We start from the raw sequence: 17798 nt of genomic DNA, 5'->3' as shown, positions 1-17798 counted from the left end.
TGGATGTGAGGAATCAGGGAAAATTTGCTCACCAAGGATTATTGATACTTTAAGCAAGCTATCCGTATCACAGGGCGGACTGTAAGATTTGAAATTTTCAGTAATTTAATCACGCAACAAAACAGGGTTAATAAAACAGTTTTATTGACCAAAAGAAGCTTGTACAGAAAAACCTTTGATAAAAAGGGCATACAAAATGGCCGCCGGACCTCGTGATCAGTTTCTGGGACCAGTTGATTTCTGTTACTGCAAGCCAGACAGGCTTGTGGATTGAGGACAGTAAGCCCGCGAAAGCCAGTATCGGGAAAACGAAACTCAGGGAACTGAGCATACATATTAATTGGATTCTAAGTACAAGACAGTTTCAGGTAACAGGATGGGGTCCATCAAGAAATGGGCGGACAATTGAATGAACACTTAAACGGTTTTTCCTTTGTACAGTAAATGGGTTTAACAGCCATCAAGGGCAATCTCCAGACCGATCAATATACGAACCGAGTTACGGTGACAAAGTAAAAGACATTATCGGCCAGGAAGGCCAGTTAAGCTATCACCAGCTCCCGTTACAAGACAAAGCGCCCCTGCAGAGATTTCTGCCCGCCAAAAATATTACAAAGACAGGACTATGATTTGGCGGGAGATAAGACTGTCCCAAAAGGGTATAACTATGGATTGAAAGGTCCATTGGGGCTATACTTGGCGCGGCTACACTTGAGGCTTCACTTCGGTTTTCATTTCTTCAACGCTTGGGAGTACGCTTCGGCGCTTCGCTTCAGATTCACGTTTCGGGACGGACTCTTCGGTTAAGACAGCGTGGTCGGTGTTCGGCCAGGCAAGGCTCGGCCACAACGGGAAGACGACGAGGGTGGCCCGGGTACTTTTGTCGGGAGATCATCGATGACCCAGGCCGAAGGAGAAGACACCCTCAGGAAAAGCCGACGAGCCAGGCGGGAGAGAGAAATAAAAGGACACTCCGGGCCTAGCCCTCCAGGGCCTCAACATACCATTCGACCAGGAATTGGTGACTGAGTCTTCCATGGGCATCCAGTTCTTAAAGTCCCGCCGGTAACGGATTCCGTCATGACGAGCGCTCATCGGGACTGTATCTGCTGCTCCATCGCCTGAGAGAAAAACAAGCTGCGCCAGAAGTTTCCAAATCCACGTGACGACGGAAAGCTGTGCCAAAAAGGCTGCGAACCCCCTCTTTTGCGAATCTGAAAGTGGTGAGCATGATTCCGAGTTCCTCAAGTCGAAACTTAGTCTAGGTCTAGGGGAGGGGTTAAGGGTAATCGTAATGTGTTTTCCCTTTTACGATGTGCCGTGTGTTCCCCATTTCCATAGAGTTAAGTTTATAGATATGTGTATGCTTGTAGTTACTTTAATCTGTGCTTATGACATGTATTTTATAATGCTGCAAACTGTTTAATAATAAAAGCATCCATTTCGTGCTATTCAACCTGGTCTATTGAGTTTTTCTCTGCACTACAGTTCCCTGCACCTAAGTCCAAGGTCTAGAACCGTAGGGGAGAGTGGGTCAAACCACTCAAGGGTAATTATTGCACGAAGCCTGGTAGGAGACCAGAACGGGCAAGAGAAACCCCCTACACTTCTTTATTCCTAATTGTACTCACCTGTGCATAGTTATATGCCTACTATTTAAGGGGTGCCTAGTTTATGTTCTTTGCTCAGTCTTGAGTTTCACTGCCTTGTGATTCCTTTTGCTGGCCTGCTAGCCTGTATCTGTGCTGTTGTTATTTTGTTTATTTCAAGTAAAGTCTATCTTTGTTTTTGCAACCTAACCTCTGCCTCAGTTTGCCTTCTTGCAGTTGGGTTCACCTCGTTCCATTCCTCACATTACCAGTGACTGTCAAAGTCACCAGCACCCTCAACTTCTTCGCCTCCGGCTCCCTCCAGGGATCTGCAGCAGACATTTGTGGCATTTCACAGTCGGCTGCCCACAAACACTTCACACAGGTGACTGATGCCCTGTTTGACAAGTCAGCCAATTATAACAACTTTGCCACTGATGAAGCCAGTGTTACTGAGCGGGTGCTCAGCTTTACTGCTCTGGCTGGCTTTCCACGGGTGCAGGGCTTCATCGACTGCACACATGTGGCCATCAGGGCATCCCCACATCACCCAGGAGTCTTTGTCAACCGCAAGCGTTTCCACTCCCTCAATGTGCAGCTGGTCTGCAACAATAAGAAGATCATCATACATGTGTGCTCCAAATTCCCTGGCATCTGCCATGACTCTTTCGTATTGCACTAGTCCACCGTCCCTCCGCTCTTTGCTCCTCCAAATAGACTTTCCGGCTGGCTGCTTGGAGATAAGGGCTATCCACTGAAGATATGTCTCATGGAATCCTTGAGGAGGCCAAATACTGAGGCCGAGGAGAGATATAATGAAAGCCACATGTCCACCAGATGTGTCACAGAGCAGACAATAGGCATGCTGAAAATGTGCTTCAGATGCCTTGACAGATCTGGAGGAGCCCTTCAGTATGCACCAGACAGGGTCTCCAGAATCATCATGGTCTGCTGTGTGCTGCAGAACATAGCACAGCAACAAGGATTAGTGCTGCATGAGGAGCAAGGCTCTGAGCACACAGCCTCTTCAGCAGAGGAGGAGCAGGAGGAGCATCAGCTGGAAGACGAGGAGGAGGAACCTGCGTTTCAGACCACACCAGCACCTGATCACATTGCTGCTCGGGAGGCCAGGGATGGGCTCATCATGGCCAGATTTACTTAACTTCCTGCATTACACCCATATGGCTGCCATATGTTGCACCAGGTTCCCATCACCCCACAGCAACACCAAAAGGCATCCCTACAATGACCAAGCCATTCCTTTCACATTGACCCCCATTGCTAGAGGTAACGTTATGTCTCACCATGCACTCCAACTCACTAAGCCACTTCCAAAGTTGCAAACAAAATTGGTCATGACTGGAAAGTGGTGAAAATAAACAGTTTTATCTGTGACATAAGAATAACGGAAGCTTAACACAAACAGTTATTAAAACACCCAAGTGCTTACCCTTGTGCATCTACTTGTGTGTCATCTTCCTCTTACGTATGCTTCTACAAGGTGCAACCCCTGTGGCTTCAGCAGAGGTAGAGGCAGTCTGCTCACTTCCCTGCTGTGACTGCATAGACATTTTTGGCAGACGTCCTCTGGGTTTTGGAGCCTGTGATGGCCCCGCCAAAGTCTGCTCCTCCTGCGACTGTGCAGGGGCAGATTCAGCCATTGCGATCCCAGGAGGCTTGTGGGCCCTGACTGAGGGGGAGGCAATGGGGGAGAAGTGTGAGCGCTTTGAGAGGAGCCCCCACTTCCATGTCCCCTCTCACCATCATTCCTCTCATGGGCCACCCGCACTTCCCTGTTAGCAAGGAGCTGGAGAGCACCTTGCTGCACAGCAGTGGGACCATGAGGACCCATGTCTACACTGATGACCCTCCTAGAGAGGAGATCAATGAGTCTCTGCCATCTATTCTCCATAGTTAGCCATCTATTCTCCATAGAGACCATGTGCTTCTGTGAGTGGCGTATTAGCTGCTCCATACAGGTGGCCATCCTATCCATGGAAGAGCCTACAGTCGTCATCGCCTGCGACACAGTGGTGCTTATGTTGGAGATGGACTCCTCCATTCTCTGAACATTTGCAGACATCACGGTCACAAAACCTATCAGAGCCTCCTGCACTTCTTGCTGCACCTCCAGGATCACCCTCTTTCTGGATGGCCCCCGAGGTTCAGCATCTGCATGCAGCTGAGCCGAGGTGGGAGCATCCTGCGACCCCCGGCGAGTAGTCTCCACTGCTGTCTCTGTCTCCACCATCTGCTCTTGCTCACTTGTGACTTGTGATACACCAGGTGACCCACTGAGGTGTGCTTATCTGCACTGGTGCTGAGTGCGCTTATGTCTGGCGGTTAAGAAGGCAAATGGTATGTTGACCTTCATAGCGAGAGGGTTTGAGTACAGGAACAAGGATGTCTTGCTGCAGTTGTACAGGGCCTTGCTGAGACCACATCTTGAGTATTGTGTGCAGTTTTGGTCACCTTATCTGAGGAAGGATGTTCTTGCCATGGAAGGAGTTCAGCAAAGATTCACCAGGCTGATACCTGGGATGGCAGGAATGACGTATGAGGAGAGATTGGGTCAATTGGGCTTGTACACGCTGGAGTTTAGAAGAATGAGAGGGGATCAAATCGAAACTTATAAAATTCTAACAGGACTAGACAGACTAGATGCTGGAAGGATGATCCCGATGGTCGGGGAGTCCAGAACCAGGGGTCACAGTCTAAGGATAAGGGGTAAGCCATTTAGGACAGAGATGAGGAGGAATTTCTTCACCCAGAGACTGGTGAACGTGTGGAATTCTCTGCCAAAGAAGGCAGTAGAGGCCAATTCATTAAATATATTCAAGAAGGAGTTGGATATATTTCTTAAGGCTAAAGGGATCAAGGGATATGGAGAGAAGGCAGGAACCGGGTACTGAATTTGGATGATCAGCCATGATCTTATTGAATGGCGGAGCAGGCTCGAGGGGCCGAATGGCCTACTCCTGCTCCTATCTTCTATGTTTCTATAGAGCCTTTCATGACCTCAGGATGCCCCAAAGCACTTTATAGCCAATGAAGTACTTTTGAAGTGTAGGAAATGCAGCATCTAATTTCTGCATAGTCAGGTCCCATAAACCACAATATGATAAATGACCAGATTTTCAGTTTTAATATTAGTGGTTGAGGGATAAATATTGGCCAGGAGAGAACTCGCCTTCTCTTCTTCAAATTAGTGCCATGGGGTCTTTTACGTCCACCTGAGTGGGCAGACTTAGTTTAACGTCTCATCCAAAAGGCAGCACCGTCGACAGTGCAGCACTCAAGAAGAAGAAGACTCCCTCAGCACTGCACTGGAGAATCAGCTTAGATGTTGTGCTCAACTCTTTGGAGGGGGACTTGAACCCATAACCTTGTGACTCAGAAGTGAGAGTGCTACCATTGAACCACAGCTGACACTTTTATGCAATTCTCTATTTCTTCATCTGAGTCATTGATATATATTTTAATTATCTGAGGCCCCAGTACAGATCCCTAACACCAGTCAAGTGTAAATTCCTTTTATCTCTACTTTCTGTCTCCTAACTCCTAACCAATTACCAACCCATGTCACAAGGTTACCTTCAGATCCATACACTTTCATTTTTGCTAATTATCTCTTGTGCAGAACCTTATCAAATATCTTCTGGAAATCAATATAGACAACATCCATATACATTCCCCTATCCACCATGTTAGTGACCTCAAAAATTCAACCAGATTAGTCAGACATGACCTACCATTCACAAATCCATGCTTTTTAAAAATTTGTTTATCGAATGTGGGTGTCATTGGCAAGGCCAGCATTTATTGCTGACTCTCATACTTGTCCAAGTGCTCAGTCACTTACTTTCTGATGATAGATTCCAGTAACTACCCCAGAATTGATGTTAAGCTGATAGCTCTGTAGTTTTCTGGTTTGTACCTCCCTTCTTAAATAATGGCCCCTATTTTCCGATCCCTACGGGTGTGTACGGGCTATGTACACACCCGTAGGGGCATCAGAAATACTGCTTTCAGGCATGCGAAGCGTATGCGCTGAAAACCGGCATTTCCGATTTGTCAAGAATCCTGCCCTGCCCTGGTGAAGGGCCTTTGCGGGTGTATCATTCTGCTTTCTGCAGAACCTCCGCCCACTGAAATCACTTAAAAATCTTACGCCTGGTAAAAGCAGGCGTAAGGCCTGCTTTTACCAGCTTAAGAGTTTAAAAAAAGTAAAATAAAAATATTTTCACTCATTTATAATTTAAACATACTTTTAAAAAAGGTAAGTTTATTTTTAGCCCTACTTATTTTTTTCAAAAAATTACATTTTTGTTTAAAATATTTAATTTAATGTAATTTTAACTCATTTTAAAAATGTGATAGTTTAAAAAAAATGTATTTAATGTTTTGATGCCTTTTTTCAGTGATCCCCATTTATACTTTTGACAGGTCTATCTGTCAAAAGTATGAAGGGAGATTCCCTTCTCCCATTTGCTTGCCTGGCCCATGTGATCCCAGGGACGCTTGCGAACCACATGTGCCCCTGGGATACGTGGGCCCTGCGCATTTTGACTGTGGAGAGGCCCAGGATCGGAAATGGTCACACCTCAGGGGCCCTTAGGTGAAGGCGTAGATTTTTTTCCGATAGGAGACATCCGCACGCAGGAAGCCTCCTATCAGAAATTACGGGCCATTGAAGTGTCATTTGATATTTTCTAATCTAAAGGCACAATTCCTAAATCTAGAGAGCTTTGGAACATGATTAATGTATCTGCAATTTCCTGACCTATTTTTTTTTAAATCCAGGGATGGAAACCATCAGTTCTTGTAGAATTGTCTATGTTAAGTCCCATTATTTTCTCCATTACCATTGTCAAAACTTATATTAACGTTCCCACCCTAGACTTATTTTTAGGTTCCCCCTTGACGCTGTTATCTTGTCCTCTTCCTCCACAATGAAAACTGATATAAAGTATTCACTTAACAAGTCTGCCATTTTATTATTGTCCATTATAGTCTCATTTGTATCTGTCTTAAATGGGCCCACATTTACCCTTATCACTCTCTTTCTCTTAATATATATATAACAATTACTTTGCTGTTAGCTTTGATATCTCTTACACGTTTTTAATTCATATTCCTTTTTGCAACTCTTAATACTTTCTTTGTATCCCTTTGTTGCTTTTTATAGCTCTCACTGTCTGCTGGATTTCCACTTTTCCTTGGATTTGTGTAAACCCTTTTGTTTAGCTTGACACTGTCTCTTACTGCATTTGTTGAACATGGTTGCTTAACTGCACCAGTGGAGCTTTTGCCTTTTTTGGGGTAAGTACTGGTTTTATTTTGTACCAAAAACATTGGTTTATTGGTAACCGATTAAAATTTCAGCCCAGTTTACTGCAGATAATGTATTTCTCATCCCTTCAAATGTTTGCCTTACTTAAATTTGCAAACTTGATGTGTGACTCTTCCTTCTCCCTCTCAAACCTAATATCAAATTCAGTCAATGTATGGTCTCTATTCGCAAGATGTTTCCATACTGTCAGATTGTTAATTAATTCTGGTTCGGTACTCATCAATAAATCTTTATGGCCTGTTCCCTTGTTGGCTCTAAAGCATAGTGGGGCAAAATGGATCTTGGGCATTAGCACAAAATGGGCGATATTGAATCAGCAGTCTGTTTTATACCCCACCCAATTTTCTTTTCTATTTATTTCAATGGAAAAAAAATTGGGCGTGGTGTAAAACGGGCTTGCCAATTTGCTATCACCTGTTTTGCTCTACCGCCCAAGGCCAATTTCACCCCCATTTTTCCAGAAAACTGTTCTGAATACATTCGAGAAATATGTTGCCTTTACTCTTTGGCCATGAAATTCGAGACAGCTGGAAACCTGCCGGTGGCACTGCGGACCACAGTTAACAGCCACCGAAATTCATAGCGCTGGCAGCATCGGTAAATTGGTGCTGCTTGGTAATTAACATTAGCGCAACGCTAAACTCAGTGTGCAAGATCGGTTCTCCTGGCAGTAGTACCAGCAGAAGGCCCAATGTAGCATGGCCCTAGCGCCATTGCAGCAACAACAGACTTCTCTTAAAGTCATTATGGACAGCAGTGTGGTCCCTTAAAGGGGAACTCCCTTCTAAAATGAAAAAATAAATCATTTATAAATAGTCAGTTTTTAGCCCTTTGAGCTCAGCTGCCTTCTGGGAAGAAAAATTGAAAGGAATTACCAAATGACAGTCTCCAGCTCTTAAAGCTTAATTGCCTTCCGCACCTGAAAAAATGGGAAAAGTGCTTCAGCACTAATACAAATGGCTCACCAAGCCAGGAAATGGGCACCCAGGGTCTCACACATGTAATGTTATCTTAATAACGTAATTACAAGTCTCCCAAGCAGTTGTAGTGGAGTGCCATTCATTCAGTCCTGACGCTGTGTCTCCTAGTTCAGTACCTCAAGCATGGCCAAGATGGCATCGGATCCCGCCCCCGGATATGAAGTCAGCCGTCAACCAGCTGTCAATCAAACCCCGCTGTCTTTATGACAGCTATGGTTATCCGTACATCTTCCCCCTTCAATGAAGACATAACACAGTAACAACATAACATAACATATAGAACACTTTTTAACATCATATAGAAACAGTCAGTGTAACTACACCGTTGAACTAATTGCAGGTAGGTATAAACCTTACCCACACCCAGGAGTCTATTAACTGTTTACAGTCTTATCAATCCCTGTCTACAGGTCAAGTTTAACTGCAGGCTTTCTGGTGCGTTGTGACCTGCGTGGCTGAACGGGTGTTTGCTGAACCACCCCAGTTGTATCCCTTAAGTTCATGTCTGTACCACACAGGTCCCTTGTCACATTATCACTACTGTGTCCTTCGTCACTTTGTGGCATTTCCCTCGTCTCGTCTCTTTGTGGCATTTCCCTTATCTCGTCATCCTCTCTGTCCTCCTGAGGCTGAAAGGTCTCTGTGGTTTTCAGTAGGTGCCTCCTGTTTCTGCGAAACACATTGCCGTTCTCTGTCATGACACTGTATGACCTGGGGGCAACCTGTTGTAGAACGGTGGCTCTTTTAGGCCATGACTCAGGCCCTTCAATGCGAACTATATCCTTCTCCTGTAGAGGCACTAGTGTAGTGTCTGTGCAGTCATGAAGTGTTTTTTGTTTCTGTTGTAGTTTCTGAGCCTTGTCTGCCCACACCTCATCTCTGTGGTCAGGTGTGACATAACTGGGAAGTCGTGTACTGATTTTCCGACCCAGTAAGAGCTCAGCTGGAGACTTGCCACTTGCTAGCGGGCCCGCCCTGTACGACATCAGGGCCAGATATGGGTCAGTGTTGCTGTGTGCTGCTTTCTTTAATAGTCTTTTCACAATCTGTACCCCCTTCTCCGCTTTTCCATTAGCCTGAGGATAGAGCGGACTGGAGGTTACATGATTAAACTCATACTCTGAAGCAAATGACTGAAACTCATGACTGGCATAGGGAGGGCCATTATCAGAGACCAGGGTTAGAGGGATGCCCTGCCTGGCAAAGATTGACTTCAGGTGAGTTATCACAGCTCTTGATGTGGTACTGGACAAGAGAGCCATCTCCGGATAATTGGAATAATAATCAATAACTAACAGTCTTTTCCTCCATAGTGAAATATATCAGTTCCGGCCTTTTCCCAAGGTGGTGATGGGAGCTCTGTGGTAATGAGGGGCTCTTTTGTTTGCTTGTAATGATACTCCTGACATGTAGCACACTCGCTGATCAACTGGTCAATATCAGGGTTCATGTTTGGCCAGTAGAGTGCCTCACGTGCTCTCCTTTTTGACTTTTCTGCACCCAGGTGCCCTTCATGTATCCTGTTGAGCATTTCTCGTCGCATAGAGGTGGGCACTACTATCCTGTCACACTTAAGCAGTAGTTCATTGACCACAGAGAGCTCAGACTGAATGTGATAATATTGTTTACATGACCCTTTCTTCCAGCCCTCTTGCAAATTTCTCATTACTTTACTCAGGACTGGGTCCTTTGATGTCTCTGTGACTATCACTGATAGTTGTTCCTGTGTGGCAGGCAATGCTGCGTAGACCATATCCACATGAAGAGCCACATCCTCTTCTGATTCACTGTTTTGTGTGGCGCAGCCCTGTATAGTGTGTCTGCAATGAACATTTGTGTCCCTGGCACATATGTTAGCTCAAAATCGTAACGTTGAAGTCTCATCATTAGACGTTGTATCCGTGGTGACATGTCACACAGATTCTTCTTTGCGATCCCTAGCAGTGGCTTATGGTCTGTTTCTAGGATAACCTTGGGAAGACCATAGATGTAGGTATGACATTTTTCACACCCAAATGCCAAGCCAAGGCACTCCTTCTTGATTTGCGCGTACCGGCACTCTGTAGCCGTCATGGAGCGTGACGCATACGCCGCTGGTCGCCATTCTCCTTCATCTTCCTGCAGAAGGACAGCCCCTAATCCATTCTTAGAGGCATCTGTGGACACTTTCGTCCTCTTTTTAGGGCAGAAGAACTTCAGTAGGGGTTCACTTGCTAGAATGTGTAGCAGCCCCTTCAATTCTCTCATGTTCATGTCCCCATTGGAACTCTGTCTCTTGGTGCAGCAGTTTTCTCAGATGAACAGTTTTCACTGCTAGATTTGGAATGAATTTTCCTAGGTAGTTAACCATGCCAAGGGCCCGCTGAACCCCTTTCTTGTCCTTTGGCTTCTCCATGTCATGCATAGCCTTTACCTTTGACTTGTCTGGCTGAATCCCCTCTGTAGAGATCTTGTCTCCGAGGAATGTGATTTCATTGACACTGAACTGACATTTGTCTTTATTTAGTTTGAGTCCATACTGCTGTATTCTCTGAAGTGTTTTCTCCAGTCTGGTGTCGTGCTCCCCCTGAGTGGAGCCCCATACTACCAGATCATCCACGTACACCCGCACTCCCTCCAGGCCCTCGATGATTTGCTCCATTGCTCTGTGAAAGATTTCTGGGGTGGAGCTAATACCAAAGGAAAGACGCTGGTAGGAGTATCGACCAAACGGGGTGTTAAAAGTGCACAGCTTAGCACTTTCTTCATCAAGTTTCAACTGCCAGAAACCATTCGAGGCATCCATCTTGGAGAAGACTTTCGCTTCTGTCAGTTCGCTGACTATTTCCTCTCTCTTTGGAATTTGGTAGCGCTCTCTTTTGATATTGGTGTTAAGGTCCTTGGGATCCATGCAGACACGCAATTTATCAGTTTTCTTTGAATTGACGCAGACCATGGAATTTACCCAGTCAGTCGGTTCCTCAATCTTCTTTATGGCTGCTAGTCCCTCCATGCGGTCTAGCTCTTCCCTCAGTTTTTCACGGAGAGCCACTGGAACTCTCCTGGGTGCATGAATCACAGCTTGTGCATCCTCTCTCAGTTTGATGGAGTATGTAAAGGGCAGTGCTCCGAAACCCTGAACTATATCTGCATATTTGTGTGCTATAGTATCATGAGTCAGATTTGTACTATCTTGGGGGGCACTCTGGACACAGTTCAGTTCATTGATAGTATAGACTCGTTTTACCAAGCCCAAATCCACACAGGCCTTATCCCCCAACAGTGACTCATGTCCTTCAGGAACTATAACAAAGGTCAAAGGGTGAATGTGATTTTTTACCTTAACATTCAGCCTACATGTTCCTTTTGTTTCAATGCTTTGTCCATTGTATGCCTGCAAAGACACTGTCTTGTTCAGTATTTTAGGTCGCAGTTTGAGATTCCGTGCATCAGTCCAACTTATGACGTTTGCCTTAGCACCTATATCTAGCTTAAAGGGAACAATGGTGCCATTTACCATCAAGGGAGCTATCCAAACTTCAGTCTTTGGTCCTACAGAGTGCACTTTGATGTAAGAAAAAGGAGGCTTACCATCAAGTAACTTTAAAGTAAGTTTTAAGTAACTTATAAACACACTATATACAAGAGAGGTCTTTACCATGCCTCTGGTAGAAGCCTCTTACAATACTGAACAGACCAGTATTTATACCAGTCCAACAGGAAGTGACACATGACAGGAAGTGAGGTATGTACACAGTTCATAGTTCATAGTTCACAGTTCACAGGAAGTGATGACATAACTTCCCGGAAGTTATTATTTTTATCACATTCTTCCCTCCTGCAGGTTTAGGAGGCTGTGGTCTACCTTTTGGTCCGCAGCCGCCGAACAAGGAAGAGTCGCACCCGTTTGGATTCCCGCCGTAGAGGGTCGCTGGTCCGCTTACATGCGGTTGGCCATTGGCCAGAGTCCGTGTGGCCTGGATTGCCCTGTGAAGGGTCGGGGAGATCATGGCTTCGAGTACGAGCCCCAATAGGTTCAAAGTCAGACTGCCTCTGTTCAGAGGGAGGTGCAGAGCTGGTCTGTGGCGGACCAGTACTTTCATGCGTGGTACTGGGAGGGTCGCAACCTTGAGCACGGGGTTCTACCGGCACCAAGCTAGTTGGTGTCCGATCAGGATTCTGGAGAGGGGTACCCGATAGGTCCCAAGAGTTTCCTGGTGAAATGCCATCACCCGATGTCCCACTAGGTCCTGGTGGGCAGGGAGCCAGATCCCGTAATGATACGGTAGATTCTCGGCCGTCGGAATATCGTATGTTTGCATAGGTGGGGTTGGCATCGGTTAGTTCGACCTCGTCTACAAGAGGGTCATTTTTAGACGTCCGAACGTATCTTCGGAGTAATACAGGTCCAGGAGTAGTTAGCCATGACGGGAGTGATGTCCCATGAGATGAGCGACGCTGGAATCCAAAGAACCGCTCATGAGGTGTAGTATTTGTGGCTGTAGAAAGCAGGGACTGTATAGAGTGCAATGCATCCGGAAGCACTGTTTCCCATTGCTGGTCTGGTAGGCCCCGAGATCTTAAAGCGAGACGTACGGAATTCCAGATGATACCGTTATACCTCTCTACCTGCCCATTTCCGATGGGATGGTATGGTGTTGTTTTGCTTGTAGCAATTCCCCGTTCTGAGAGGTAGTCCTTGAGTTCCCTTGACATAAAGGATGGACCCCGATCTGAGTGAATATAAGCCGGCATGCCACAGAGAGAAAATACCTGCTCAAGGCAGCAGATTACTGTGGATGCCAGCATATTGGAGCAGGGGAAGGCAAACGGAAAACGTGAATATTCGTCGATCATGGTGAGCAAATATGTGTTCCGAGTTGAAGAGGGCACTGGGCCCTTAAAATCGATGCTAAGTCGTTGCATCGGTTGGGTTGCATGTATGAGTATACCATCTGAGGGGCGGAAGAACTGAGGTTTTAATTCCGCACAAAGCCGGCATTCTGAGCATATTTTCTTTACATCTCCAGTGGAAAAAGGGAGATTCCGTGATCGTACGAAATGTAGCATGCGCGTAACGCCAGGATGGCACAAACCATTGTGGACATCCATGAGGGTGGAGGATGACATAGTGGAGCAGAATGCCCGTGTGAGGGTGTCCGGGGCCACATTCTCCTTGCCAGGCCGATAGAGAATGGTATAACCAAAAGAGGCCAGTTCCATCCTCCAAAGTTGTATTTTCTGTTGATCGTGACCTGCAATGGTAATGTTATCAAGATAGGGAAAAGTGTCCCTTAGGTTTTCCTGCTTAACCAGGCCATCCATTGCCCGTTGAAAGACAGCCACTCCATTAGTAACCCCGAATGGGAGGCGACGAAATTGGTACAGCCGTCCATTAGCCTCAAAGGCTGTGTACTGCTTATCTGAGACCTTCAAGGGTAACTGATGATAGGCACTTTTTAAATCGTAAGTTGAGAACACTTTGTATTCGGCCAGTTTATTAACCATATCATCAATGCGTGGCAATGGGTAGGCGTCCAAGTCGGTATATTGATTGATGGTTTGCGAATAATCGATGCATAGTCGCTGTTTGTGAGGTTTTAGAGGGTTCTTGACAATGACGACTTGAGCCCGCCAGGGTGACGAACATGGTTCAATGATATCCTCTGCTAGAAGTCGAGAGATTTCAGCCGCAATAAAAGATTGGTCTTCCTGATTAAAGCGCCGCGATTTCGTTATTATCGGTTGGCATTGAGGCGGAATACTGGCAAATAATGAGGGTTCATCAAGTGAAGCTGCTGATAATGCACAAAATGGTAATTTAGACGGTATATTAGAAATAGTAAGTCCGGGTTTGGATCCACCAAACTCAATGGTGAGTTTCTTATGCTGTTTTTGGAAGTCCAGCCCTAAGAGGAGATCACTACATAAGTCCTTGAGCACCGAAAGTCGGGTGGAGGGATACATATGACCATGAAGTGTCATATCAACAACACAAAAGCCGGAGATTCTGGTATTAAGTGATGACTGGGCCATCGCAATTGCCTGGTCCGATGGGAAGACATGTAGTTTCAATTTCGCAACAATCTGTTCCTTAATGAAACTATCAGTACTTCCTGAGTCAATTAAGGCATCTAAGGTATGCCCTTTAATTGAAATTTTTGTGGCAGCATGAGACAGGTTCTGTGGGCAAGCAGCTGTAATTGGTGTCGTTGCACAGAGAGTGGCTAAAACTCTCGGTGTGCTTCTTCGGGAGAGAGCTCGAGAGGAAGCTTGATAGGTCCTAGCTGGAGCATCTTGATAGGCCCTAATTGGGGCAGTTCGGTAGGCCTTAGCTGGATTGGCCCTCGTAGAGGCCCTTGATAGGCAAACTTTAGCAAAGTGTCCTTTTTTCCCGCAATAACTGCAGATTGCATTGCGAGCAGGGCAGGTTTTCCTAGGGTGAAAAGCATCTCCACAAAAGAAGCATTCCTTCCTAGATTGCCAAGAGGCTGCTAAAGTGGGGTCGTCCTCCTCTTCTTCATCAGAATTATCAGAATTAGATTCCCCCATGATAGGGTTCACCTGAGACCGCTTGAATTGTCTGGTTGCAGCTACAGCAGCAGATCGAGATCTGGGCAGCTGATAGAGGTCTGCATTTCTCTTTGCCAAATCCAGTGAACAAGCTAGGTCAAAAGCTTTTTGTAGCTCAAGTGTTTTACTTTCTAATAGACGCTGGCGTATAAATGGAGAGGCAATCCCGCAGATGAAAGCATCACGAATCATTTCTTGGCGGTACAGCTCAGCTGAGGCTGCCTGAAAGTTACAATCTACGCTGAGCCTGCGAAGTTCTTGCAGGAATTCGTCAATTGATTCCCCTGGCCCTTGTCGGGCTGTGGCCAGTAGATGTCTAGCATAGACCTCATTTGGGGTCTTGGCATACAGTTTCTTAAGTGCCCGAATCACCTCATCGTAATTATCCCATTCATCAACATATTCGAACACTTTTGGGGTCACATAATTGATAAGTATCTTCAATCTAGCAGGGGCATCCGCTTCACATTCATCCAGAAAATTCTCAAAAGTACGGTACCAATGCTTCCATACCCTGCCAGCTGCTGGTGCATTCGGGTCCAAGTCCAGACGAATAGGTCTAAGGATTTTCTCCATGATGGGTGGTTCCCTGGATCCTTAATTCCGAGTTTGTCCGAAGGTCTAGTATTCGTGAGTGTAAATATTAAGTTACTTAAATTGATGTAAGAAAAAGGAGGCTTACCATCAAGTAACTTTAAAGTAAGCTTTAAGTAACTTATAAACACACTATATACAAGAGAGGTCTTTACCATGCCTCTGGTAGAAGCCTCTTACAATACTGAACAGACCAGTATTTATACCAGTCCAACAGGAAGTGACACATGACAGGAAGTGAGGTATGTACACAGTTCATAGTTCATAGTTCACAGGAAGTGATGAAATAACTTCCCGGAAGTTATTATTTTTATCACACACTTCATTAGCATTTTTGCCCTGTTTTGACTCATTTTGCACCATTCCAACAAACAAAGTCTCTGCTCCTGTCTCTTCAGTCTCAATAGCATGCACTGTCTTTTTACCTTCAGTTTTCTCTTCCCAAAAACACATCTTGGCAAAGTGATTCCTGCCTTTACATTTTGCACAGTTCTTCCCATAAGCAGGACACTGTCTGGCTACGTGTTTATTACCACACCGTCTGCATTCATAAGGCGTCATCGTCTTGAACTCCGTGGGCCCTCTTGTGTCCCTTTTGTGTACCACATCCACCGGCAGGTTTTTCAGCCCCAGGGCACTCCCGCCCGCTGCTGTGCTGCTCCCTTCGAAAGTTTTTGTGTGCATGGCTGAGAGTTCACTAGCATGACATATTTTCACTGCTGCATCCAAATTTAGGTCATTGTCTCTAAGCATTCTCTCCCTCACCTTCTTGTTGAGTATTCCAAAAATGACTTGATCGCATATCATCAATTCCTTCAGGTCCCTAAAGTTGCATGTTTGTGTTTTTATTTTCAAGTCCGTCAAAAAAACATCAAAGGATTCTCCTTGCTTTTGTACGTGGGAGAGAAACACGAATCTCTCATATGTTTCATTCTTTTTTGGAGTGCAGTATTCGTCGAACCGTTCTATCACCTTGTCCAGATCATATTTATCATCTTTGGCTGCAAACGTAAATGTATTAAACAGCTCGATTGCCTGCGATCCAGCCACTGTTAGCAACAAAGCTACTTTACGTGTTCCAGAGCTAGTCGAAGCGTCAATCGCCACTGGGGTAGCATTGTGTGACATCACTAGGATAGTCAAATTAGACAGTAACTAAGAGAATCCATAAGGGTAATGAGTTGATTTCTTGATGTCATATTGGATGGATAGATGTATGAAGTTGGATTGGAAAATTTGCTTTGTGGTGGCTTTTATTTCAGCATTGTGGCCACGAGGATGCTGTGATGGTCAATAACAGAGGGAAGGTAAGGTGTGGGACAAATGCTGAAAGGGGAATTGGGGTTGTGGTCACTGGTACCGCAGGCGGATGATTCCATCCCGGATACCTCAGCCAGAAAGGGGCTGTCTGGGTTGCGTTCTTCCTTCTGCTTCCTCCTCTTTCTTCCTCCCCTTCTGTGTCCTCCTCTTCTGTGTCTTCCTCTTCTGCGTCTTCCTCTGCTATGCTATGGCCCTCACCAAAATGGTGACTGCTGAGTCCTGCACCAGAGGCAAGCGTTAGACCAGCAGCCACCATTTTTTTTCAGGTTTCCGGCGCTAATGGGTGGTGGTAAGTAGCCCAATTTCTGAGCCTTTATCTTCTCAATGGCCCAGCCAGCAAGGCCGCAGTCTGCCACTGGCAGCAAAATCCTTTTATGGATTGGGCGATGCCGTGCATGAGACCATCTGCCTTTCTACCTCTGGGTCCTCGGTTTGATTTCATTCCAGACTAATACGATAAAATATTTCTGTCTCTATGGCTATAGAGGTGAGAAATGAAATTAACGCAGACAACCTCAAGCAAGTTCCTAGTGGGCATGATTGCCTGACACCAAGCTGCCTACAATTAACACTAATTGGCACTGTAAGAACAGTCTCATTCAGTATAATGGCAGTTATGGAAAATTAACTTGTCGCAGTGATGCAATAATAGGGAGTGGCGCTTTAAACTTTCCTATGAAATGAAAAGGTTAATGACTAAAAGTATATTTTGCGTGGGAAAATTTTAAGCTTTGCTCGTTATTGGCTAATGTTTCTGATTGATCTAATAGATTGAGACATTCATTGTTTTTGAGATATATTTGTCCAGTGTATTTTATAAGACATCAAGGGGGAAAATTCAGTTGGTTTGCACCTCCCGCTAGTGCCTTAAGAGGGCGCTAATGGGGCGGAAAGCAACTAGCACCCATGCGCGGCGATGTTTGTGCCGATCACAAAATTAACTAGAAATTTTGCAGCGGCGCTAAACACTACCTCCACGATCTCCTCCGCCAGCAGATCGTGACGTCAGTCGAGTGTGCAATGCCCCGGTAGCACCCCGGACCGGATATTGAGTGGCGCCCCCTGTCTTACCACTTGCCGCTAGCAACGACAGGTTGAGGGGAGCATTTTGCAGTCAGGAAGGGACTGGGGGAGCGCTATTTAAAGGCGACCGCTTCCTGCCTTTTTTTGTTGGTGACATTTTTGCACCTTGCATTCTGAGAGAGAGAGAGATTTCTAAAGAGATTCAACACTGTATGAAGGAGTTTTGGGTACTGAGCAGCACTTTGCAGGTTCATTTTGATTTGCCCTTCCTTGTATCGATTTAGAAGAGACTGTGGGGGCTGCACTCTGAGCTCTTTCCCTGGGCCTCTCCATTGTTCTTTCCAGCAGATTTGATGTACAGGTCTCGCCAGGCCGAGAGTCAAGGCT

Source organism: Somniosus microcephalus, chromosome 2, assembly GCF_052327205.1.
Source record: "Somniosus microcephalus isolate GS21.2 chromosome 2, FLI_Smic_1.0, whole genome shotgun sequence".
Lineage (NCBI taxonomy): Eukaryota > Metazoa > Chordata > Chondrichthyes > Squaliformes > Somniosidae > Somniosus > Somniosus microcephalus.
This window is presented reverse-complemented; position numbering follows the sequence as displayed.